General features: G+C 41.1%; 2 long non-coding RNA genes across 8 annotated transcripts; one reads left to right on the top strand and one right to left on the bottom strand.

Moving 5' to 3' along the window:
- Positions 1-374: 374 nt before the first annotated feature.
- On the bottom strand, positions 375-25,386 carry LOC120285026. Its single transcript, XR_005544261.2, has 2 exons — positions 25,253-25,386; positions 375-436 (listed from the first exon to the last, which is right to left on the bottom strand). It is a non-coding gene; the product is annotated as an uncharacterized LOC120285026 (long non-coding RNA).
- Positions 3,140-19,291, top strand: LOC27208621. Of its 7 annotated transcripts, none has more exons than XR_005544264.2 (5): positions 3,140-4,330; positions 8,034-8,389; positions 10,010-13,277; positions 13,369-13,441; positions 18,802-19,291. It is a non-coding gene; the product is annotated as an uncharacterized LOC27208621 (long non-coding RNA). The 7 variants fall into 7 exon arrangements; XR_006541916.1 differs by lacking the exons at positions 3,140-4,330; positions 8,034-8,389 and adding an exon at positions 8,826-9,769 and having other exon boundaries at positions 10,010-12,213; positions 13,084-13,277; XR_006541915.1 differs by lacking the exons at positions 3,140-4,330; positions 8,034-8,389 and adding an exon at positions 8,828-9,769 and having other exon boundaries at positions 10,010-12,213; positions 13,101-13,277.
- Positions 25,387-25,389: the final 3 nt, after the last annotated feature.

The raw sequence follows: 25,389 nt of genomic DNA, 5'->3' as shown, positions 1-25,389 counted from the left end.
TGTTGATGTTGTTGTTTTTGTTACGCGCGCGTTTGTTGTTTGTTTTCTAGAGCGGGAGATCTGTTTTTGAATGTTTTTTACTTGTGTGTTTGTTATAATAATTATTTACATAGCATTTGTTTGGTTTATAAAAATCGTATACAATTTGTTGTTGGTTGCCGTTGCAGTTGTTGTTGTTGTTCTTGGTATACTCGTGTATTGTAGTAGTTGCTGCAACATCATTTGTTACTGGGTTGCATTTGTTGTTGTCATAAATCCATGGCGTTTTCCCTTTTCCTCTCTCTCTCGTTTTGCGAGTTTCCTTGCCTTTTCCTTGGTTATTTTATAGTAGTAGTTGTGGTTGCTTTTTATTTTTATTTGTTTGTCGTATACTCTTTTTGCTTTTTTCGTATAATATGCGCACTATTTATCACAGCTGCTTCTACATACTACGTTACTAGAGATGAACAAATTATATTGTTAATATATAATGCAATATATTCTGTTGTGTTTTTGCGACGGCAATTTGCGTGTTTCTTTGTTTTTGCGGGGGGATCGGCGGGATCCCCTCGTTGAAAGAAATTCCCTCCGCGGCCCTCAAATAACAGTATTTATTTTGGCCTTCAGTTGAGAAAAGGAGAACTTTTCGATTGTGATTGAAAAACACACTAAAAAACGTGATTGTTTTGTTCGCGCGATGGAAAAACGCGCGCGATTTCCAATGTGTTTCTTGTGTTGTTTATTTGTTGATTGATGGCAAAACGCGTGGTTAACGGGCAATAATAATAATCATAATAATAATAAACTTCACCGACGGCAACGCTTTTTCGCTTTTCTTCTCTTTTTTATTCGAACGCAACGCAACACAGACACACGTCGTACGCGCTTCGCAGTCAAAAATACACTGTGCGGATGAAAGATATTTCATCGAAAAACCAACCCGCCAGATACGTTTGAATTTACGCTACAGTCGGACGTGTTTCCACTCCTAACATCGCTGTTAACTAACAGCAAAGAGAGCGGTGAGCGACAAACAACAGCAAAGGCCACGGGTGCAAGCGGTGCGGCATGATTGTCAATCATGCAGCTGCCCCGCTCTGTTCAGATGCAACAATTGTGCCATTAACTCGCTCTTGGCCATAACTCAGCGAGTGCAAGCGAGAGGAATATATGGTTTATGCGCACGCTCCGGCGAATTGCCTGCGCAGGCGCGCTCGCATCCTGGGCGACGATGACTGATTTGTTGGTACGCCTCTTCTGTCATGCACACACTTGTCATTCACATGCATATACAGTACCGTACAGCGGTGCTCTATCTCTTTCTCTTTCTCAGTTTTCGCCTCTTTTTGCGCAATGTTCGCCGCGTTTGAAATTTATTTGGCTTTGGCCAAAAGGAGACGGCTTATGGGTTTTTCGCCCCTCTGCCGGCGTCGGCGTCGAAAATCAGCAAAAACCAATCCCATTTGTTATTTTCGCTTGAGTGAGTGGCAGTTGGCAGCTTGGCTCTTTTTCGCCGCACCTTTACAGGTTGAAAGGCAGCGAGAAAGCTTCAGTTGTCCATCAGCTTCAGCTTTCGCTCACTTTTCGCTCTCTTTTGGCGCACTCGGGCCCCCACACACACTCGCACACACACACTTTTGCGCGAATAGGCAACGCCTTCGAAGAAAAGCGGCAAAAAAGAGAAGAAACTCTAAGGAGAAGAAGAAGAAACGGCGACGACAAAAACAAACTTTTCGCTGCAGTTCCTTTATTGCGTTCCTTTGGCTTGTAACGGTGATCTGGCCACTTTTGAAGGATATGCGATCCTGACAACAACAAACAGCTGTTCGAGTTTCTCCTCTCTCTCTTTTTCTTGCTTCTTGGGGAACAACAACAAATGGCACGGCGATAAATTGTCAAAAACATTCGCTGAAAATTGCATATTCTGCAGGTCATTCTGCGCTCCTGTTTGGCGAATCTACATTCATTTTGTTTTTTATATACCCTGTACAAAAGGTGTTAAGTCTCAAAAAATATTGAAAAATTGAGAAAACGTGCTTTTGTATTCTTTCAAAATTATGACAAGTATGTTTGGGCAATCTTCAGTAAATTGTGATATCTTAGGCGTGATTGTAAACATTTTTTCAGGCAGTAAATTTTAAACGGAAATAATTTAGTCCAATTTGTTTTACCAATAACTACAGGGTAACAGGGTATCCCAATCTTCGTATTCAGCCCGAAATACTGTCTATTGTTGCTGTTATTGTTACTGTCGTGTCGTCGTCCTCGTGGCAGTTTAAAAAGCAGTTAACACATATTCCCAGGCCATTTTTCACCAGCGTATTTTTGGCTTGGCGCTGCAGTTGCCATTACGCCGAAAGAGACGGGGATACTGGCGAGCGAGGGAGACGGGGCGATTTGGCCGGCGTTTTTAGGAAAATGAAAAATAGCCTTGTTTGTTTTCCGACGCTCGCCAAAAGGATTTCCCGTGTCTGTTTTCGCTGGTCAAAAAGATGATGTTGCACTTAATCTGGTTGCCATTTCATCCCGAAATCCCAAACTCCCAAAATCTTGGGAACTATGCATGATATAGGTGCTCTGTTTCTGCGTCTTGTCAACACTTTGACAAATTTATGAGACTTTGATTGATTTGCGGTTGCTTTTTTCCTTTTTTCGTTTCGGGACTCGCTTTCTTTTGGCTTTTTCAGACGGCCAACTTGTGTGCGTCTTCTCGGGCGAAAAGTCAAGTAATTTATGTGAAACAAAAATCACATAAAATCGAATCAATTAAGTGCAATAAATTAGTGAAACGCTTAAGTGTGGGAACTTTTCGGACTTATCGGTGACCAAATTAAATCCGAAAAGCAGCAGATCGATCGACGCGGTAGCAAAGTTCAAGGATCCCAACGAAATGTTAATCAAATGAAGTTGATTTGTTTAAGAAAATTCAAGGTTTTCTGAGAAGCATTAATCAAGTACTAGAATTTACTTGTTTCGCAGAATTAGGCTAAGTGTCAAAATGTTTTCCGATGAAATTTGATAAGAACAGATAACTTGAATTTCGAAGAATGTAAATAGAGCGTTGATTTTATTTTAATATAAACTCTTAAGATTGAATAACATAAATTTTCGTTAAAATTTGATTTACCAAAATGTATAAGTCATTTTCAAAATACTTCAATAATAATTAGCTTTAAATTAACGTATGTAGGTATCGTTGCTTTTCCATATCATTTGAACATCATGGGAACCTCAAGATTGTTACTAAAAACGTTGGACAGCTCCAGAAAAGCTCTAGAATTTTTGCAAATGAAGCTGGAATTTAATTTAATATTTAGAACTTTGCCAAATTGAAGGGACCATGAAATTTAAATCACCGAAAAAGGAAAATAATCAAGAGGCGAGAAGGGCGAATGGGTGGGGGGGGTCGGACAAAAGAGGGGCAGCGAGCGAATTTAGGGGGCTGGGCCTCCACCCAACGAGCGAAAAAAATGAAAGAAGAAAGCCGAAAAGGAACCGACTCGGGAAAACCTCAAGGAAAATTGCATTTGGAAACTTCCAATCCCAGACGAGCGAAAAAGAGGGCAGAGAGGGAAAGCTCACCCATACACGTGCACTCACACCAATTGGGGGGCCAGCCAATATGATTTAAACACTCACGCACACACACAGGCACACTCTTGCGAACACCTACAGTGATGTTAACGCCGGCAGCGCAGTCGGCGTCGCCGTCGACGCCGGCAGAGAAGTGTGTGTTGTGTGCATGACAATTCATCTCTTTCTTATAAACGCAATTTATCAAACGCAAACGACGAGCGACAGCAAAAGATGAAGACGACGACACGATATCAACTTGATGTGGCGCCATCTCGCTTGCTCCCGCTCACTCACTCAAGCAAGAACCGAAACAGAAAGCCAAAAACAAAAAAATGGCACATGAAGAAAAATAGGAGTTGCCGTCGGCGCTCTTCTTCTTCTTCGCCGTCGCTGCGAAATACGAAAAAAAAACAGCGAACACACAGGAACAGCAACAAAGTGACTGAAACCGCCATAATCTTGACAGACAAGTGCACGCGCTCTTTTCGCCGCGCTTTTAATGGTTTGTTTTTGTCTGAATTCGCCGAACAGCGCGGGAGAGAGCCACGAGCGAGATGGCATGCGTTGCAGTTGCGTTGGAGCGAGAGGCACTAAGTGTTTTATGGCAACGCGTTTTACAGCTGTTTCACAGTTGTGCAGCCATTGCAAGACTAGGCATGTTACACGATTTGAGAGTCATTGGAGTTTCAGGATCTTCAGTATTTAGAGTTTTATGTTCACTGTTTTTATTTATAAGGTATGGAGTCGTTCAAATCGTGATTTACTATTATTATATGTAAGTTATATTTGTTTTAACGTTGTTGTCCTTGTCCTTTTAGTCTGTATATTTATGTTATTGCATATTTAAAGTTATTGATTATTGTTATTTTTTTTTATTTTATTGTTCTTTTGTTACATTGTTAGTTTTTTGCACCGATAATTTTTATTTTAATGTATTAACAAACGCGCGAATATTCCGTTTCGATTCCGTTTGCCACCTACAATTCATTTAACCTAAGTCTAAAAATTATACAATTCATATAGAGGTCCTGTCAAAAGGAGCTGTATTTTGAACGTGGAAGTTACCAGTTTACCTGCATAGTTACCTGTTTTGGCAGTTCCTTGATCTTCCATGAATCTTCCTTTTGCCTACTAATTTTTTTGTGACTTTCAACGCTTGAGAAGGCCCATAAAAGGCTTAGGACACTTGTTCATAAATCTACCTGATCTATTGCGACTCACACCCTCTACACAGAAAGAAACAAGGATATTCCTCAGATTTTGATTGCTGTGAGCTATTTAAATTTAGAAATATGGAGCACAAAGATTAAAATCCGAGGCATTTACAAAGTGTTTGATTGATCTGCAAAACTAATATCTTGTTTTGTTCTGTGCAGCAAGGGTCCTGCGAGTTTTATTTAAGTTTTCTCCAGTCATTATTCAGCCTACTTTAACTGACCCGAAGAAAAATCGATGGCAAATTTGCTGGTTAAACAAATGTGCCGGGTCATCCAGGACGATGTCCTTTTGGTATTTTCGACTGTTTCGCTCTGCTTTTGACAGCCGCCGACAAAAGTGTCAATTCCATTTCGGCCAGCCGACGGGCCTGTCAACAAGCGTGGTCTACACACGCCTACCGCCCATCGCCCACTGCCACCCCGCTAATCTCAAGGACACCGCCGGCATCACAAAATATTTCGTTTAAATTTAGGCTGTTTCCTTCGATGCCATATTTTTGTATACAGTGGACGGAGTGAAACGGTAAATATAACAACATTTAGTCGGTTTATTTTGATATTACATTAGCCAATTTAGAATAAAGAAATAGTTTGGGAATTGCAAAGTTGATCGAAATGCTTACAAAATATAAATCTTGTTTTAATTTACTTTACTCCTTCCACTGTATATAAATAATTATCAGTTAATATTTATCAGGCTTGAAAACTTTTGTCCACAAAGTTAATTTCCAAGGGACTTAAGGTTCCTAACTCACTTACCTGCTCCAGGATTGTGATCATACTTTACCTGCAATGAAAAGAACAAAATTGAGTTAGAAAAAGGCAGATATTCAGCTCTGATGTTGAGGAAAAGTCAGGAAGAAAAACATTGGGATTGGGAAATGCAAATGAGCGGAAGGCAACGGGGATTAAGATGCACCGAGTCTTTCGTCCATCCGAATGTGATTGTGACCACATGTGTTGTGCACCCCTCCAGACAAATCCTCCAAAGTACAAACTACGAAATCCAAAACACAAAATTCAAATTCAAAATCGAATATACGAAATCCTCATCCCGCTCCCAAGTGACTCATCCCTCTCAGGACCGGTGATCTTTTCCTGGCACATTTGTCGGGAAATGTTTTTCTTCTGGCTGCCTTTTGATTGATTGCCCTGGAAAACCACTTGAAACTGTCAAGGGCGCAATCGGGGGCGGGGGTGCCGTTTTCCAGGGGAGTGAGCCCATCGAAATGAAGTGAAAATCACTTTTACACAGATGGAGGAAATCGTTTTCCTATGAAAAACTACTTAGTCCAAATGGAGGCGGGCAGTAAGAAGATGCATCATGTTAATAACTAAATTAAGGAATGAGATACCACATCTAGGATTACAAAAGCGGTCGCTAAATGGACTTCAATTCGTCAAGGGGAGATATTTCAATTGAAAATTCAACATATTTTACAACGCATAAGCAAATAGTACATATGAATATAATCTTTTATTTGAAATAAATTCAATCATTTTGCAATAACAACCTGCTAATGACATTTCAATTCATTTTTATCTTATTTGTCGGACTTAATATCCTAAAATGATGTCAAAAAAATTTGGAAAGAAAATTGCAAGAGAAATACCATCAGAAAGAAACTTATTTTGAAAATGTCAAGAAAATCTAATTGAGAATCCAGGGAATGAGGAACCCGACGAAGAAAAATTCTGGCAAAAGAAACAACAAGAAACGCACAAAATAAATAAATTTATGTGCATTTTCGTTATTTTTTCGAGGTTTTCTTTGTAGTTGATTTTTTTCTTGCTTTTCCTTCCGCCAAAGTAAATAACAAATATTATTATCGCATGACCAGCAGCAGCAGAACAGCAGCGAAGGAAAAGCAACCGAAAACATGGGTCATTTTCCAGGGGAGTGGGGGTTTCGGGTGGCAAGGCAGTGGTCAGTGGGATGGATTTTCCGAGGCGTGTCCATTTGGATGCAATCTGCAAGTGCCAAAAAATTCTCGATTGAAAATTGAAGGAAACAAAAGAGGGAAACGCGATGCCAAAGCAAATGTAACCATTTTATAAAAACCTATACAAAATACTCTTTAATGGATACAACACACTTTATTAAAAGAAAGAAACGCCAGATTTATTTCCTTGGCACTTCATAGCGGAAAATGATGTCTTATATTGTTTCGATTCCTTGATTGTGTACTGTTGAAATATACAAAAATCAAAGCTAAAGTTCTGATAAAAAATGCTGGAGCAGGAAGCAAAGTTTTCCGGGGGGACTGCCAAACGGAAGCCGCTTTTGCGTCGATGTTGCTGCTGTTGCAAGTTGCTGCTGTTGTGCAAACAACAACAATAACAGAAACTGAGGAAAACAAACAGCAGCAAGCACATCGACTCAATGAAATTATTAATGGTCAGCACACAAAAATGCATCCCAGCCAAGGAAAACAAGAGCCGCACCGAACTCACAGGAGCAACATGAGCTGCCCAGGAGCAACTGCGATGTGGTCACCCGAAATGGAAGATGGCCGAGGAGGCTGCCGCTCCTGGCTGGCCGGCAAATAAATAAATAAATAAGGAGCAAACTCTAATTAAACGCTGTTACCACTCCCCCAGTTTTCTGTGTGTATTTCGATAAGGCAACGTAACCAATTACTCTTAGTTTGGGCCCCATTCCTGTTTTTTCTTGGGCTTTTGGGGGACCCCTCTTATCGTTTGGGTCACAGTTTGTGGACTTTCAGCCTCGGAGACCTTTGCAAAGTCCTCGGACTCTGTGGGTCTGGCTAAAAACTTTTTGCCAAAAATTCAATCTGTTCGGACCGCAACAAAAGCCAAAAAGGAGTTGACTCTCGTAGGGGAAAAGCAAGAGCAGCAAACTGCAACAATTTGCGGAAATTCAAGGTCGGGCTAAGTAAACTGAGGCTTTTCGGAAAATCTGTGCACTTTAACAACCGCTCTTAAGTTTGGAAAATGTGACTTATCTTAATACAGCTTAAATAATCAAACTTTGTATATTTCTTCCTTAATATTTTACTACAGTGAATTATTTAAAGTAAACAAAATGAGATGCGAGCCTCAAATGGAATAATACAACAAATAATAAGAACTAGATGTATAATGTGTTTACTTTTTCTAACTTAAAAACTTGATTCACTGAAGCTTAAACGATTTTACGAGTATTTTATTAACTCTAAGCTATCCATTAATTTCATATCAGAAATTTTGTCCAATTAGTCAAAATATGCTCGACCCCGCTGACCTTTTTTATTTATTTAGTTAAACATTTATGGTTCACATTTGGCTACGAACTGGACTGGAGAACTGTTATGCTCTTAAATCTTGCAAAATGCCATAAAATACCCAACCAAGGAAATGCTGCCAAACCGGCTGACTAAGCTGGCCAAAAATAATATAAAACATTTGTTGTTCTTGCTCGCCGGCCATTTGCATAACAGAAACAATAAAAACAGCAACCTCAAAGATTAAAAACCGAATGAAACGAAATTTATAAATTGATTTCGAGCGCGACTAAAAATAAAGCCAAAAGTTAAAAGCCATGAGCCGAGTGACGGGGAAAAGCTGTGGGGATCAGGAATCGGATTGAAATCAGGATTTTTGGAATGAGCAAATACGTACGTACGACTCTGCTGTTTCAGCAGAATTATTGCATTTTGAACATTGGCATTTACGTCAAATTAAATTTAATTGTCAGTGCAGTTTCGGTTCTGGAGCAAAAAAGGTAAGCGGCAAAAAGTTATTCACAACGTGGGGTGACAATGACTTTTGATACAAGTAAGCTGATTTGTATGCTCTTACAATGATTGGGTATAAATAAATAAATTTAAATTTTACCAACACATTTCGATTTATTCTTTAAGATTTTAAGATATATATATATGATATAGACCAAATTTTTCTTTCATCATATCAATTTATTACACTTTATTATACCTATTCTTATTAAACATAAGCCAAACGTTTGATTTAATGATTTATTTTTACAAATAAATTCAATATTTTCACATATTTCTTTAAAGAGTATATCAAATAAATGATAAATTCAGTTAAGATCGCCATTTCTGCAGATATGAAAAAACTCGCAAAATGAAAAAGGAGGAGATAAGCAACATCTCCGCCGTTAAGGCGACAGAAAAATAACATTAACTCTCGAGCAAAAAGTCACCTTTTCATTTTGGAATCAGCAGGCCAACGATGACGTTGTTTTTGGCTTGTTAATCGCGTTTCCTAATTATCAAAACTCATAAATTGCGATTAATGCCCGGTTACCTGGCGATCGAAAGGCATCCATGAGTGGCCCCGCTTTCCCCTCCTTTTGGATGCACTCTTCGGTTTTGCCATAAAAAGCGAGGGGAAAAGCCGAAGCCGCCAAAAGGGAAAGAGCGAGAGAGAGAGTGCGAGAGGGCGAGCGCATTTCCCCTCCGCTCTTTACAGCTTGGAAAAGCCCCTGTTGTCTCGCTCTCGCCCGTGGGCTTCTGCGGCCGAAGGGGTGGTCTCCATTCGAACCCGCCACCATTATGCCATTATGGAAAGTGAAATGGATATATCGCTAATGCGCCTGCACATAACAAGGTCGGCAATAAATCAAAAGACTCGGATTCTGCGGGCGGTGGGCTGGCGGGGCGGTGACGAGGGGAAAACTCTGCCGCAGCCCCAGTTGCTTGACAAAAATCAAATCAAAATGCCATAAAATACCCCAGTGCGCGGCCATCTCTTTCTGATCCGTGGCGAACAACAAATGAATTATTTGCAATTAATTGAGCGCAAATTTGCAAAATACTTTCGTGTGTCTGCGCGCACGTCTGTGTTGGTGATGATGGATATGGCCGCTGCGAGTGTGTGCGTTTCGATCTGCCCGATTGCGTATACGCCCAGTGTGCGCTACCGAAAAATTGCACAAAAAATGTTTATTGAGCAATTGGGCGAAAAACAATTTTCTCAGAGGTTAAAAGCTTGATTTATACCACTGATTCGGAAATGCCGCTTACCTTTATGTACGTATTTTTTTTTAATAAATGCAAGTTCGTTGAAGGTTTTATTAACTTCAGAAATAGCCGAAGTTCCTTAATAGCTCCCACTTGTTTTTATTAACTTCATGCTTTATTTGTAATATAAGCCTTATAGTTTATATTAAAAATAATTTATTTACATTTAAATGACACACATTTCAAATTGAATGAAGGTGATTAAAACGGATTACTAATTGGCTCGACCACAACATTTTCACCTTACAGCGATTTCCCTTCGGAAAATCTCCCACAACAATTTTTACGACTGATGAATTGGACATTTTTGTGACTTCATGAGTGCGAGGATGTCTATAAATTCAATGAACTCGGCCAGAACCATTTATGATGTCAATTCCTGATGTTTACACGCACAAAACCCCGAATCCCGAGACACAGAGACAACTTTCACATTTTACGAGTTTTATATGGGCCCTCAGTGCGATGATGATGATTACTATGATGATTACGATGACGCTAAAGACGATGATGGTATTTTCACTTGAGAGTTTTACGAGCAACAAATTGCGCTACAAATTACACGATAAATAGAAAATTATGACTAGAGGCGAGTGTACATAACCCTCGAGCGACCCTTTCGCCGTGGGCTCATCGTAAAAATGTCTCCCTCGTTCCCCGAATGCTCGGTCCTACCATTTCCAGCAATCTTTTCCTGAGGAATAGACCCAGACCCCCTCCAGTCTGCCTTTACAAGCTGTCAAAAAGTTTTTGTTTGGTGTAAATTCAATTGTTGCGCCGTTTATTGATATTTCATTTCGGGCCCATTGCTACAGAGTTTTCCCATTTCCCATTCGATGATGCACTCGGAAAGTCGTAAAGTTGCGAGCCGACCAAAAAAACAATGGCAAAGTTTTTACGACCGGAACAACAAGATTTTTACCTTTTCAAGAACTAGAACTGCAAGTTGGAGGAGGATTTCGGGTAAGGGTTAATTTATTGAGTGATGGCCTTGTGGCCTTCAAGGACTTTCGGACCATAACAGGTTGTCTGCTTTGGGTTAAGCATATCCATATCCACGACGGGATCGTAAATTTCCGGTTAATAGGGCATTTCACACCTAGCAAAAAAGCTGCAACCTGAAGCAACGTGCAACATGCTGCATTAACGAACCTGTCAAAAGTGACAAGTATGCCGCTTAAAGTTGAGCAACTTATCGACGGTTTCATTAAGCACGGGTTATCTATGGGCCTTACTATATGTACATACATATACACCCAACTGCATCCTTGGCCACGTGGTCAAAACTGACAGCTCCCCAAAAGTGTTTTCCCTAATTGATGGGCTTCTTTTTTTTGGGGGGACAGGAGGTAAAGGTGGAGCATAGGCAGGTATTTTGTAATTAAGCCACTTGAGCCCTCTCCAGATTGAGTACAGTGGGCCAAAACGGTCGGCGGGACAGTGGGACAGACGGACGGACGGATAGACATGTCAAGTTAGCAATTGAAATATATTGCAGGTGGAGCAGTTGAGCGGCCAGAGGCAAACAAAACCATCGGACAAACATTCTATCGCAAAGGTAAATGCTTTTTTTGACACTGCCTAATGCGACTTAATGTTGCGGTTACGCATTTTGTTCAGGTACAGTGCGGTATGGTTATATATAACCACGAAAAATGTTAGAAAATAAACAGAGTTTTTCCAATTCAAAACAGTAATACATTCTTAAACATATGAATTTGCTTTAATAAATACCTTTGAAATACATACAGCATCGACTGTACTGCGTATACAAATTTATTAAACACTTACTATTTATTAGCCTTAAATTTTCTCGCCGCACTGTATTCCTTTATCTTTTTTGCTCTACCTCCAAAAATAATCATGGGAAATACCTTTGGTGGAGAATGGAATGGAACATGCAGGTCGGTCTATGAAAGCCACTCAATCATTCTGCTTCACTTCATGGAAAAAAATAAAATAAAAAGAAACGTTTTAACTGATCGCTCAATCACTGATATACAAGTGTCTGTATATGGAGATATATATATATTTGTATCAATATATATACTCGATCGCTGGGTGGCAGACGTTGCCTGAATTGAATTCATTGTTGAGGAGCGATTTGGTTAAGTCACCCGCGTGATTGTTTGCTTTTTGGCCAGATAAGTAGCTCCGCTCCACCCTCTGAACCCCCTGGAAAATTGGCTCCTGATTCACCTGAGGCCAAAGGTCAATCAACAGGTGACGGGGCTTTTTTCGTGGCTTCTGTGGGAAGATTTCAGAATTCCGAGACACCACGTTCAAGGGTGGGAATTTAAATTTTATATTGATAACCATTTACTCCAACTTTATGGCCGTGCAAAATTTGATGACCGATTTTATTGGCTCACGGATGTTAAAATATTTTCTGCACATTATGAGATTCAGCACGCTGGATGCGATTTCTTTCTAAAAAGATGACCCATTTTGATGTAAGTATTTTAGTAAACCGTTTTCAAATTATAAAAAAAAAAACATGTTTGCCCTTTTCCCTAATCTCCTCAAGGACCGACATAAATTTGCTCGACTTCATTCATTGATTCAATTTACTTCTGCTCAAAGTTGACTCGTAAATTTCTTCCCAATTAATGGGATCAGGCGGAATTTGCCTCATCTTTGAGAATTAACTGACTCACCCAGTTCCTTTGTGGATTATCTGCGATCGGACTTCATTGCGGTCATAATATAAGCCATCAGGCAATTCGCAATCTAAATGTCCAGCTAAAACTACTGTTAAAACTAACCAGGCTGAAAAGAAATCGCATAAAAACAAAACTTGTCCGGCCATTATAAACCAAAGTCGTTGCTGCATTTTGGGGCACGCAACGCAAACGCGAAGGGGCAGGAAGAAATTTCATTTTTACGATCCGTGTGGGATCGTAAAATGTCTGGGCGACCGCGTGTGGAACGTTTAATTTGATGCTGAAATACTGATACTGATAGGCCCGAACCGCGGGCACTTAAATTGCATATAAAAGTGGCTTTTATGATTGGCCTTCTATTAGCGAAATCAACTATTACGTGTTAAATCGCACGATCCACCCAGCCGGACAACAAGGGCCACAAAATGATCGTAAAATTTAGACAGTTGTAAAATTTCGAGTTGGTTTCCCTTTTCTTCCTGTGGTTCAGAGTGTGTAAATCAAAGGATGTGCAGCCAGGTTGGTGGTGCACTAAGAAAAAATGCTACCTTCGATTATACTCAGGAATGTAGTGCCTGAGATTGAACACCACATTGACTGAATCTGATCAGAGTGCAACACTTTCTACTGCTTCCTTAAGCACATCCTTTTTTTTCACAGTGTATCCTCCTATCCAGGTCATAGTTCGCCGGGCAAGGTGTCGACTTACATGTGCAGCGATGGATGGCCGGCAAGCCCCTACCAAAATAAAACTGATGGAATGGAGTGCGGTGGAGTGGTTCGAACCTTTGGAATGGCAGCAGGCAGGATCCGAGATCCCTAGATGCCAGGATCTCCTGGCACAGAAAGCGAAAGTGAGTTTTCGGGGTAAATGAAATTAACAACGCATCCTTTGCGCATCGCTGATTGTTTTGTTTCAATTTCTGGTTGCGCCCCTCGATCTAGAAAAAGAAGGAAAGGGACAAGACTTCTGAAGGGAGAGGTATAACCTTTAACCTCCGGATCGGTCGGTCGGTTGGTAAGTGTTGCTTGTGTATTATTTCCCCGAAGTCTCAGGCGGCACAATTCGGGGGAAACTATATATGCCATATAGCTGGGCTGGCTCTTCTACCTGAAGCCGAACGCTCGGTGGTGGTTTCTTTTGCCTACTTTGACGACAAGAAGTCAAATTCTCGATTTACGACCATTTTGTTTGAGTAATTTCGTCTTTCGTCCTTCGTCCTTTGCCACATGCTCGGCAGTTGTGTAAATTGTACAGTTTTACTTTCAGCTGTCGCTCCTTTTCGCCTGGGAGTGTATAACAAGATCAGATCCCAGATCGAGTGACTCAATCCCAGGCCATATTAATTGAGTAACCCACTTTTTGATTTTAATGCTCGCCCTTTACGAGTTGTCGATGTAAATACTTAATGCTTCGCAGCGATCGTAACCATATTTCATTGGCTCATTTGCCTGGTTACTCGCATACTAAATTAAAAAAACACAAAAAATGCACAATAAAAAAATCATAGAGGAAATCAAAGCGAAAGATATGTTCACGATTCAATTAAACGATCGTAAAAGTTCCTCTGAATGGCGGAAAATAAAAGTGGAAACAGAGTTGTTTGCCCCTAGAGTTATTCTGTCGTTAAATTTCCCCAAATTGTTGTTAGAACATAAAAACCACCTAAAAATTGGTAATAAAATCAATCGAAACCTAACTGGAATGGGACTAGCTGTCGAACTTCTTCGACTTCTCCCCCGCATTTTTTGGGGAATTCCCTTGGCGCTAATAAAATAAATAAAAAAAAACAAGCAACAATAATAATGAGGGGAGAATTGTCAGAGTGATAGCAGCTATATTTTTCAGGAATGTCTGGAAGGTGATATGTGTCAGAGTAAAGTGGAAAATTACTGGGGTACTGTAATTAAGTCAACTCATATTTAATTTGGGAATGTTTCATTTGTTATTGAATTCAATTGCATTTTTTGTTACCAGTATTAAAATATGTAAACTGGAATGTGGATTTATTCTTTTTTATATAAAATCAAAAAAAAAATATGTATACTTTTATTGCTAACGTTGTCATTAAGAAAGTTTGAATAATTTACTAAAATATATATCAATAATTGGTATGCAGATTTGTATCACTTTAAAAAAGTGATGTTTCCAGATGATTTTTATTAATTCAATCCCTGCTACATAGTGTGGTCCCCTTTCCGCCCAACCAGACAACATTCAATTAAAGGAAAAACCCAACGCGGATGTGAAATCCGATGAAAATTGAAAACTGCGCATGCAACAGTTGGGCACATTTCGCAGACGGGCAAATCAACATCAAAATCAAATTCATTGCATTGGCCATGGTTCACGACCAGGCCCAGACCTACACACTCGCAAAGTGGCACGCATACTCGTACAGATGAGGACACAGATAGAAACCGTCAACACAGAGTGCCTCTAAATGCGGCGAGAACGCGAAAAACCGTTAAGCATCAATTTTGACGCATCATAAAACTGCAATGAAGTGATAAGTGCCGCTGCTGCAAACGCAAATATGCAACAGGAATGTGCAGTTCATAGATATTTCGGAGTGGCGGGGTGCACTATGTGCCACATGCCATGAAGGATGGGGGTCGCGAAACCAGAATCTGCAAATGGATATTGACGAACTTGCCGCTGAAAATGGGACCCGTATCCGGAGCGATAACAATGCAAATGCAATGGCACCCACTTCACATGTACGTGTTTTCATGGGTTTGGGTGAAGTGCACTCAGAGAAGATGTAAAGTGTTACACTAAATATTTCCTATTTAAAACTTCCATGGTTTTGTTATAAAACGCCATTAAAAATGAAGTTTATAGCACATAATGTGAATGACTAAATTTATGTTTAAATATATTTATAACAAGCTTGTTTTTCTGCGTGCATCTATTAGTGTGGGTATCTGTGAGTTCGTTCGCCTGTATCTGCTGCCCCAAAACAAAACAAGACTTTTATGAACACCGCGGGAAGTTGACAGCTTGCATCATTGTCGTGATATGCGAAAAACTACAGCACTCCCATGTATTTTCCACTATTTCTGATAGTTGGCCACTTTTATTGCCTCGCGTGCGCAATTATGTTTATGGCCATTGGTAACGTATAAATGTCAGGATAAAAAACTTTTGGCCCGTATGGAAGTTGCACTATTTCGCAGACAGATTTTCCAGCCAGCGAACTGGTGTAATTTAATCAAAGTTATAAAAAGTTTTAATTTGATTTTATTCCTTGACACTGCTGTGTGAATTTTCCACTTTAATGTCTTAAGAGTATTTTGTTTACACTTGCTGACATATAATACTTTACAACTTGTGTTTTATTGTCTAGTTTATAGTATTTCCTGATTCATTTAGGAGACACCTGCTCCTCAATCAAAAAGTGAGCTTAATTAAATATATTGCATTGCATCTAGCTTATTAATGTTAATCAGATGAACACATCTACCCAAGTTCCCTGCCCTTTTTGTCTAGAAATCAATGGCATATCATTTGCCAATCTTATCGCCTGAGATCGCCCAACTAATTGACTTATAGCCACAGATGGCAGAACTTGGTGCTAATCAGGCACCCAGCAATCCGGCAATCCTGCAATCCAACTAACCAGACACACACCATCACACTTTTGAATGTACATAAATTATCTTTATTGGCAGGTGGAAGGAGCTGCGTCTTTTGCTCTGTGGCAGGCAACACCTAAAATGGGGCTCGTTAATTGTTGCTGCTCGATGTCTGGAGGCCCAAAAGCGACTGGTTAGCTGCTTGGTTAACTGGTTGTTGCCTCGTAAATCATGGGGAATCCATCAAAATGCGATCATTGTATTGAGATTGCAAACTAAGCCCCCCGTAATTTCAATATTTTTGCACTCGCATCGAGGGGAAATCGTCGGTGCCACATGGGTGGGGAAAAGGGGGGCACGAGGCACGGCACTATGAAACCAACTCCGAACCAATTGACAACTTAATCCTGCGACATGTCAGTGGAGGCTCAAATGAGATTTACGTGGCTCGCAGTCAGTTAGCCTGGCCCATTTGTGTTGACTCAATGAAATGTTGTACCGATTTTTCAACATGTTGTCTGCCTTTTGCCGTCTGGGTCGTGTTCACTTTGATTGACAAAGTACAAAGGTGTAATTATTTTTCATAAAAATTGTTGCATGTCGATCCGAAAAAGTTCTCGTTCCCTCACTCCTCTTTTTCCGACTCTTTATTTATTTTTTTCTTAGCAACTCCGTTGATTTTGTTGTAGGTTTTCAATCAATTTGCTTATGTGGCGTGGAAAAGCCTCCCCCCAAACCAATTATGTCAACGATCTGAGCGCATAAATTACGAGAGCGAGCGCTCATGCCCGGAGCAAAGGCAAAAAGCGCTGAGCGGTCAAGATCTTTCGGACATCAGCAGTGTCGCCATCTGGAGAGCCAAATGCAAACGATGCACTGAAAGAAATCGGTCTAAAAAAGATCTGCTTAGATTGAGTTACAAAACCAAGAGCCCAAGCGAAGGTGTTGTTATTCCTTCATTATATGTGATATTTTATGGTGTTTATAGCTTTTCTCAGTGTGCTCCAGCTTTATCTACTGCCCTGGGCCAATTTGAGGCCCCTTCTCCACTTGGAGACCCATTCCACAATCCCCCAGAGCGTCAGCCCATAAATCTTGAGTCGGCGGCGCGTTACTCATGCGCAGTGTCCTCCGCGAATGGGGGACTCCTCCAGACTCCAGTCTTTTGCTCCGGTCTGGGAAATGTTTTATAATCGCATTGCGACTAATTATCGTATCGGAGGAATTATTATGGTGCGATCATGATGGCGATTTGCAAATTGCGTGCCCGCGATTCATCCACTAAGTGATTAGATTTGTTTCGGGGCATGACTACTATATGTAATATAGTAATATTCTCTTCTTTTAGTTGTACTCTTGTTCAAATTATTTATTTGATTAGAACGTTTCGTACAGGTTTTACATGATTTGTAATTTAATTTATAGATTAAACATATATTTATAATATAAAATAATGGAGTAGATATTCTAGATAGTAGATAAGCTATTCTGTGATGATTTCTTGGTATCTTTCATGTATATTTAGTCCGTAATTTGCTACTTTCTCATGGTTTCGAGAAATGTAACCAAATCGCTACTAGATTGAGTCAAAACCAATATGCCCGGCAGTTTATGGAGCTGTAATATGGCCGCATATCGTCAATGATCGTGTTTTACTGCACTCTTCTCGCATTTACTATTTGATTAAGCAGCTGGTCCGGCAGCCCATAGGCCCCATTCCCACTCCCCCCCTCACACACAAACTCCTGTTTCCCAGCCGAAAACCATCGAGAAAATAAAAAGCAAATAACCGAAGCGAACCGAGGTTGAGGCTGAGCCTGGTGATTTGGCTGGTTGTCTCGAGGCATTTTATTTGGCGCCATAAATCTATCAGCGCCGGCTAACTCGAACTCAAACCCGAACGCGTGCGCATGCGCAAACACTGGACCTGGACCCCTTGGAAATCGGCCTACCTCCGTGGATCTGTGGATACCTCGATCTCTGGATCGCTGGATCTGTGGGAGATGCTGATAGGAAGGAAGATTTACGGCTGGCACATAGCCAATGTTCCGAGGGTTCCGACGACTAGGAGAGATATACTTAAGTTTATGATACGAAAATCAGATTGCTTTATTGTATGCGAAATGCGATCGAATCGATTGCTCCTCCGCACGAAATTCATTTATATTTATGATTTGTGAATTGGTTTTTATGATGATGTTACTCGTATTCTCATCCCACACAATTACATTTTTACTGCCTTTCGTTTTGGGGGGGCGATGGCGAGTGGTTTTCCAAAAGTGTGAATTTGCCACTTCATTTGAGAGCTGGTAAAGACATAAATTATACTGTGAAGCGGGAGCTATTTAGGCGCAGTTTTTATGACCATGTGAATTGGAACAAACGAAAGTGTTCGAGACCCCAAAAGTCAAATGTCGGAATCGAGAAATACAAACAATCGTTGATGAGGAGGGTATGGCCAGAAGTTGAGGAGGCCAGGGGCAGGCACTCCTGGCTATAAGAACTAACAAAATATATTAATGACTTATCAAGGATAATTTGACAACGGGCCATAAATCAAATCGCGTAGCTCGCTCGTTGGCCCAAACCGGGGTGAGTGGTCGGATCACTCCTCGTATTCCCCCCTTATCCTGTCTTTTTTGCACAGGAAAATAAATAGTATTTTAATTCTTCATACTTGTCTTTAAAATTGTGTTTTTAATAAGCTTGTACACAGAATTCACAGAAAAAAAGTTAAATGGAGATTTTTATAAGGCTTTAAATAATTACTAATTAGGTTCTTGCCTTAATTTTTTTCAGTGCATAGAGTGACAGCAGTGGAAACCACCCAGAGCCATTGGAATGTTCCAACACACACGCCAAATGGCAAATGCGAAATGCGATGCTGATGCTTAATTTCTGGCCAAGGAGTCGGAGGTGGCCACCAGTGGAGGAGCGGCTTGTGGAATGGTTCGGGGAGCAGCGGCCTGTGGTGGGCCAAATTGGATGCCCAGCTGTGTGGAGCAGACTGTGCCATAACTTAACACCTTCGCTGTTGTCTTCGCCGGAGTGCCATGGTCATTGCATTTGCCAGGCAAATGCGTTCTCGAAAGCGCCCCACATGACCAGGAATAGGGTGACTCAGGGCTAGAAAGTTTGGAAATAAATCAAATATTTTCAAACAGTACTTAAACTCGAGATTCAACTATTGTATTTCAAATAGTTACTAGCTATATCTCGTGAATCCTATATACTACTACTTACTTCAATCCCTTATTAAAGTGTGTTTTCCTACCTATATCCAAATAAAGACCATAGCTTTCAGAGAAGCATTAGTTTTTCCACTCATTTGGAGTTTGAATTTCGCTGGTGTTTCTCTTTCTCGAAGTTACATTATGACATCAGCTGGTAATTGTGATTAATGTTGCCGGCCCCACACTCCCAACGAGACACCCTCTGCGAAATGGCCAAAACATCTGCAGCCAACAATCCAATCTTCAGGCACATGTGAGGCGACTCCAGTTTATTGTATTTCGCATGTTATTCGCGCTGATTTTCCTTTTGTTTGCTTTTCTCTTTTTGTCAGGCCAGGCGGCTCATACATAAAATATGATTGCGTTTTCATTTGCATCTAGCAGATTGAGTTTCCTTTGAGGCGCGAGTCCGTGAGTTTATGAGCTTGTCAATTGCCTTTTTATTTATTTATTTGCATATCATGGCCGGCGTGGAGTAGTGACCAATGATAATAATAATAGTACGGCGACTGGAGACCCAGTACCTAGTGCCATTCAGATCAAAGCCAAAACCGAATGCTCACCTGGCCTCAGCTGGCCTCACCTTCGCCATTTCGATGTAATTAAGAACATGTTAGTTGTAAAGAGGAGGTTGTGTCCCTGCTGCTGCTGCTGTGGGCCCCACCTTATATGGCTGTCGATGTTGTTGTCCCTAAGGCACCGAAATGCCCCCAAAAGCCCCCAATCTTAACTGGACTCCTCCTTAAAATCCGACTCGTGTCTCGTTGCGTTTGCAAATTTGTGGCGGCCGTGTGAAGTCAAGAGGGCGAGCCAAAGTCAATTGCATTCTTAACCCTTTTTGAAGCTGATCGGGGACTGGCGGACAATCGAGGCAACAACAAATAACAGTACAACTCTAATTAAAAATTAACACACTTCTTCGGTGGGAAGAGGAAATCGAGCCCGAAAACGAGGCGGCTGAAGGAGGGAAGGGGCTGCCACAAACATTCGTTTAATCAGACGAAAATCAAGTCTATTATGTGGAAAGGCCTTTTGGCCAAATCCGCCCGATTGGCTGTATCTGCATGAAAAACGTATAAACAGCGTCTCATTTGAAGTCATCATTAAAAACGACGACGACGAGGACTGTGGTGCCTGCTCCCTGGATCCTCGCCCTCTCGATTCCCCGATCATTCGATCCGCAATCCCCAATCCTCCACTCGGAATCCGCAATCCTCTCTTGGAGGCGCACACTTGAGGCCATGTAATCAACGTTTGCTTACTTCATTTAGCGCGCGGCGAAAAGAAAAGCGAAACATGCATACAATCAGCGAGGCTTGCAACTCCGCAAGCTGAAAACTGAAAACTGGCACTGGACATCGGACGGTGGACGGAGGACGTCGGACATCGGGGAATGCAGATGGAGCTGCTTAAGCTGGACTTTAGCTCCAGGGCGATTGCACAGGGAGAAAAGAGGGACTTGGTTCTTTGCTGCACATCTTGACATATATTTATAACATATATCAAATGTATACCCAGTTGATATTCAGCACACTGTTTTTCTCAGTGCACCGACTCTTTTGGAAACTGTGGCTGTAGCCTCTGCGGCCTTTACTTGTTGGCAATGATGTATTTTTGATTTCGTATCTTATATTACCAACAACAAGCGCTGCAGCAGCAGCAGCAACAACAGAAACAACAGTAACAACAGCAACATCACCGGCAAATGCCAAGTGTGAGGCTCCAAGTGGAGAATAAAGCCGAGACCACGACCAAATCCAACTCCAAATCCCATCCAGCTCCAGGTGGATCGCCAAGGGGCGGAGAGAGAGGGAGAGGGGGAAAAAGTTGATTTCAGAATTTTTATTTTTTGATTGTGATGATTGTGCATTGAAATTTGATACATTTCAGCCTGGTCGGGGGGATGTTGTTGCTGTTCTTTTTCTTGTTGCTGTTGCATGCAAAAATGTTGGCTAGTCGACAAGGCATTGGCATTGGCATGGCCAGGAACTACTAACAACATTAATAAGATTGGCATCTGCTGCTCGCAGCTCAAATGTAATTTCTCATCAACCAAAGTGGGCTGACTATGGAACTTAGCAACGGGGTGTGGTCGTGTCCCCATCTCCGTCTCCATATCCAACCGAAACTCCTCTCCATTTGCCATCTTGGCTCAACGATTGCATTCTGGCCATAAAGATAACTTTTTGGCGCGCTGGTGGTGGTGTCGTGTTTTGTGGTAGCTGGTTAGGCTTGTTAGTTGCCATTGATAAGCCAACTGATTGGGGGAAACTCGAAGAAGTCAAATGGGCAGTGGATTTGATGCTGAAGTTGATCGGGGCAATGGAAAATCGTCTGGCTAAAACATACGCTTGCCAAAAACAGCTCCCAGTCATATAATATATTCTTTCAAATAAAATTGTGTTGCATTTAAATAAATGCATTAGGAGAGCCAGTAAGCTGATAATAACTAACCTTAAAACAGCCATCAGCTGCCGACTGGTTTAGTTTTATGTGAAAATTATTTACCTAATTAAAGATAACTAATCCGTAATTATCATTACATTCCGCTTACAAATGCTAACGGCTCAATTATATTGAAAATGATCAATGAAATAGTTGCAGTAAACAAGCAAGAATATAAAATGTTTATTTCCCAAGTCAGGTTGATAATTTGCTTATTGAGCTTGAACCGTAAAGCTTTGGACTTCGAAATAAATCAAAATGAGTTTAAATGAATTTTCTGAATATAGAGTATTTAGTTACATTTTTCTTGAACCCACGACCACTTTTTTTTTATCTCCAATTATTTTTTTGTTTTCCATGTCAACACCAAAGAAGCTCTAGCAAACCATAAATCTTGGCTTGAAGAAATGCAGTCTCTTTGGGGTATAAAAAACCCAAAGTCTCTTCCAAAAATATCGTCTATCTTTTAAAGGTCTTGACTTAGAAAATGTTTAAGCCCTCAGCTGCTTATGTTAATGCCTACTCCCAATTCCCTCGGGGAAGCCTCTTCCTCACATTTTCCACAAAAAATAAAAAAAACACGTGTAGAATGCCATGCGATATGGGTTTTTTGGAATATGGATGGTCGGATGGACACAATGCGTTTGAACAATATTTTCAACACAATATGAAAGAGGGGAATAAATCAAATTGATTAAATTTGAACAACGAACAATCTGAGGCTCCAGGGCGAACAAAAGACGAGCCAAGAAATAACCCACAGGCTCATTTAAATAATAAACCACTAAAATCGTAGAGAAGACAACGAATACGAATTCGAATTTAAATAAAAAACCGTTCACAGCCTCCGCGAACAAAACCGAAAAGTAAACCATTAAAAATTACTACTAATGTGCACCTTACACAAAAAGCGAAAGAAAGATCCCATTGGGGATCACCGGCACCGACTCTTTCAGCGGAGACAAAGGCCACAAAAGTCACGAATCTGGGCTCCCCAGATAATGCCCAATATCGGAGTAAGTCGACCCACTGCGGCGACACTGGATTCCAAACAAACGAGCACCGATTCATCTTCGGAGAACCTCTTTGGTGAGCCGCCATGGAGTTCTACACTGCGAATAAAGTTTAGCTGCTCAATGTAACTTCTAATATTGAAGAAAATGTTGTCAGGAAAAATTAAGGAATTAAGGAAGTTAAGGAGGCAACTTAAATATGTAGTATGATCATTTCATCAATAAAGCAATGGATAAAAACCCAGAAATTTCTTAGAGTGCAACTGTTGCCCCAATCCTCGAGAAAAACTACGAAGAATAAATTGCGCAGGGAGATTGGTTGTGGTGGTGGGGAAAAACTAAAACCACTTAACTTAATGAGCATCAAATATCTGACTTGTCCGTATCTGCAGAGCCATATCGTTTTGGCCGCAATTCTCGATACAAATCTATTATTTAAGACTGGCTGGTGCGATGGTGCTGCTGTTCCGGCCGCACTAACATTTCAATTAATAAACCGAAGCGAACCGAACTGCCCGCTGCCGGCACGCATAAGTAACGCCCGGAGAACTCCCACTCCGAGGAACTCCCGGGGAACTCGGAACTCCCAGCTCACCTTTTCCAGCAGTCGGAACAATAGCTAAGTATAATCACTTTGTTTGCACCTTTGGGAATAGCAAGTGACAGACGTTGGAAGTGGATGTGGGTTATGTGGCGCTGGGGAGTGGGTGGTTCTGAAATAGTTGCCAGATAATGGCAACGAATCGGGCAGATCGGGGGTCGCAGTTGCACACGCCACGTGCAGCAAGTTGGAACTCGCCACTGGCGTTGCATTTATGAAAATGAGCTTGTGTCCCGGACGGCGGGGCAATTTGTAAACGAGACAATTGACCAAATGCACGTTGTGACTCTTTTTCCTCCACCGATGTGTGCCCATTGCGACTTGATTGCCGGGCCAGAATGGACAAAGGACCAAGTGTAACAGTTGACACACTGTCATCATTGTGGTCGTAAAGAAAACAGCTCTTATGCGGATCCTCAGATTAAATTCCTATTTGCAAACATTAAACAATTGGATTATTTATTAAATAAGCTTTTATAAGTAATATAGGAAATTCAGGAACTTAGTTATTTTTGGTGTTATGTTTGTATATATCATGAGTAATCCCCCGGTTATGCATTACAAATAGTTACTTGATTTTAGGTTAAATTAATTTTATTAAATCTTATTACTGATTGTTTAGAAATCTGTTCAATACGATTTTACTTGCAGCCACCTGCGCTCCCTTTCGCCATTTCCGTTGACAGCGATCTCCCATTTCGGGCTGTAATCCACTTCGATTATCACCCACTAGAATGGCCTCCTCGTCGAATGGCTAAAACAATGGCAAAAATGCCCGGCTCAGCCTGCCAATCTGTGGCCAAAAGGCTGCACTGGTCACCAAAAACTGCAACTGAAAGTCATCCAAACCGGCTAACAACCAGGCGAACTGTATGCCCATTTAGAGCGACTTTCGGGACGACCTGCCACCGGAGGTCCTGCTCCTGCCACGCGGCTCAAAGACAAAAGCCGAAAGCCAAAAGCGACCGACAATTGGCCAATGGTAAACAAAATGTGGCGATCCACAGCGATGGCGGTAAAAGCCAGAAACAACATCCACGGCGAGTGGTGGTAATAAAAGTGAAATTAACAATCAACGGACGCTTTACGGTTGACATTTCACATGACAGGCTAGTAATGCGATTTAGCAGGATAAAGGACAGCGGAATGGAATGGTTTCTCTCTGCAAAAGGAGTGCAGCCCAATGGACTGCAGCAAAACCGAACAAAAAATGCAATAGCAAAACAATTATTGGCTTTTTGTTGTCTGCACACGAAACGGTCTGATTTTGTTATTTGGTTTCCATTTTTTCAGCTGGCGAACAGTGAAGAGAAAGTTAATTAAAATAATGAAAAATTCCGTTGACAAATGTCTCGCCTGTCGGATTGTCACATTGCATACTTAATAGATACTAATAATAGAGTTTTAATTAAATAGATTATGTGTGTGGGCTTCGTGTGAGTGTGTGTGTTTGCAGTTGTGCATTTGGCATTTCGCATTCTGCACTTTGGCTTTCTGCAACATTTGCATATTTGCGTGTTTCCGCTCGGCGCCTTGGGATCTCTCGATGGCATTTTGTAATAAGCAAATTGATTTAAAATTGTCAGTGTGGCTCAGTCGTGGTCCGGCCAAATTAGATTCCGCCCTGCGGAGGTGGCTCGGCTCGATAAATATTAGATAATGTGGGTGGCCCAGTCGGAGTTGGGATCTTGGGCTTTCGGGCCATTATGCAGGATGGTGGCCCACATTCGTAATGGCATTTGAATACTTAGTCAATAATGAAATGCCAATGATTTGTTGAGCTCGTGGCACGAGTTCATTTCGGTTCAGAGTGAATTTAAAAAGGCTTTAAGTAGGAGTTTTCTTTTAATAATATATTTTCTTCAATTTAAACAATAACCCGGATAATGTCATGATTTTAATAACATGGGAGTCTTAACTCAGGGTTCTGCCACTATACAATTATTGAACAGACTTACCAATCAATTCACCAATCCACCGCCAGTGTCCCAAAGATATCCACTGTTATCCTTCGTCCTTTGTATCAGTTTAGTATCAACTAGGAACCATTAAGTGCGTTAAGTGAGTCTCGCTTTTGTCCATTTCACTCCACCAT

Source organism: Drosophila simulans, chromosome 3R (genome assembly GCF_016746395.2).
Source record: "Drosophila simulans strain w501 chromosome 3R, Prin_Dsim_3.1, whole genome shotgun sequence".
Classification (NCBI taxonomy): Eukaryota; Metazoa; Arthropoda; class Insecta; order Diptera; family Drosophilidae; genus Drosophila; species Drosophila simulans.
Note: the sequence above shows the minus strand (reverse complement) of the source record. Positions and strands in the feature narration are given on the sequence as shown.